Source organism: Octopus bimaculoides, chromosome 7 (genome assembly GCF_001194135.2).
Source record: "Octopus bimaculoides isolate UCB-OBI-ISO-001 chromosome 7, ASM119413v2, whole genome shotgun sequence".
NCBI lineage: Eukaryota > Metazoa > Mollusca > Cephalopoda > Octopoda > Octopodidae > Octopus > Octopus bimaculoides.
The window spans coordinates 93946365-93948201 of NC_068987.1; the positions used below are offsets into that span (position 1 = coordinate 93946365).

Below are 1837 nucleotides of genomic sequence, written 5' to 3' on the forward strand. Positions count from 1 at the left end.
CTATTGTGCAAATTGCTCCACCACCGTCCCTCAACAGGGAAGGCAAGGCAGTGTTCATCATACTGGTGGCCATGGTAAAAGAATGTGTGTGGTGGACCCGAGCGAAAGTATTAGAGACGAAAACTTACCCCTCTGGCCAATCGCTCATCAACTTTTTCAAGTATCACTTGAAAAGGAAGGTGAGAATAGAGAGACAGTTTTTGTCTCGTGAAAGTTTCATTAAAAGGTGGGTGAATGTAGCAAAGATGGTGCGTGCGAGTGACAATACTTCTTGTGTTGCTTGGTTGGCAATTTAACAAGGAGCTTTGTTGCGCAGCTAGTCGTGCATGACATTCACCAAATCTTGTGATCCAGTAGCCTTGAATTCCATCTGATCCCGGGGCCTTCCTGTTGCTTATTTTTTGCTGATTTCCTTCATTTCTCTAACTGAAATGACTAGTTCTGTCTGTTTTGGACAGACCACTGCTTGTTTCAGTTCTCGAAACTCTTCAGCATCCTTTTTGTGCTCCTTGTCTTTGCTCCAGATGTCACTCCAAAACATTTGACTTTCAATGTTATCTGGAATCAACTTTTCCTCTGTACACTCTCCATTTATTTCTTTATAGAATCTCTTCTGATCTACTCTGAATAACCTATTCTGGTGGTAACCCTTCATTCTTTAGTCGTATCTTACCATTCTTTACTTTCTTTGCAACGAGATATTGTTTCAGTTCCTCCATTACCACTTTCAGGCCCTTTCTTTCAATATTATACTTCCATTTCAGCGCCCTGTATTTTTGTTCGCTTTATCATTATTATTATTATTATTATTATTATTATTATTATTATTATTATTATTATTATTATTACTATTATTATTTTTATTATTATTATTATTATTATTATTATTATTATTATTATTATTATTATTATTATTATTATTATTATTATTATCATTTTGGTTTTTCCAGGTTCTCTCTTATTCCTGGTAGGGATTGTGTGGATAACTGGTTATTAACTGTAATCGAAATCTTTCATTAGTTTTTGCAAGTTCTTAGGACCCTAGTGATAATCCTCGCTCTCCCTATGTGACAAACGTTCTGTAGCAACTCTACCGGGCATTCTATTCCTATTTCCTTCAGCCATTTGTCTATATCTTGGTGTACTGACCCCAGAGTACCAATTATTATTTACTGTTCGCATGCTACAAATTCTTCCTATTTCTAATTTTAGGGGACTGTATTTTTCATTTTGATTTTCTTCCTCTTTCTTTACGATTCTGAAATCAAATGGGCATCATCATCATCATCATCATCATCATCATCATCATCATTTTATTATTATTATCATCATCATTATTATTATTATTATTATTATTATTATTATTATTATTATTATTATTATTATTATTATTATTATTATTATCATTATTATTATTATTATTATTATTATTATTATTATTATTATTATTATTATTATTATTATTAAAGTGGTGAGCTGGCAGAATCGTTAGCATCCAGGGCAAAATGCTTAGCGGCATTTCGTTCGTCCTTATGGTCTGAGTTCAAAATCCGCTGAGGTTGACTTCGCCTTTCATCCTTTCGGGGTCGATAAATTAAGTACCAGTGAAACACTGGGGTCGATGTAATCGACTTGTCCCCTGCCTCCAAACTTCTGGCCTCGTGCCTATAGGAGAAAGAGTTATTATTATTATTATTTTATGTTTGACTTTTGCTTTGCATTTGTACAAGTTGGATCCAAGTCTCACCCAGAGACCTCAAGAGACAACAAGTTAGAAGTTCATGTAGGTGTTATGCCTAGGGTACCATATATTTGGATTTGTACATAGTGTTGTTCT

At 34.2% G+C, this 1837-nt stretch overlaps 1 long non-coding RNA gene across 1 annotated transcript in view; it reads left to right on the forward strand.

The window, feature by feature from the left end:
• The window catches only part of LOC106880964 (uncharacterized), an 80709-nt gene that overhangs the window by 27952 nt on the left and 50920 nt on the right, over positions 1-1837 (forward strand). The window lies entirely within an intron of this gene.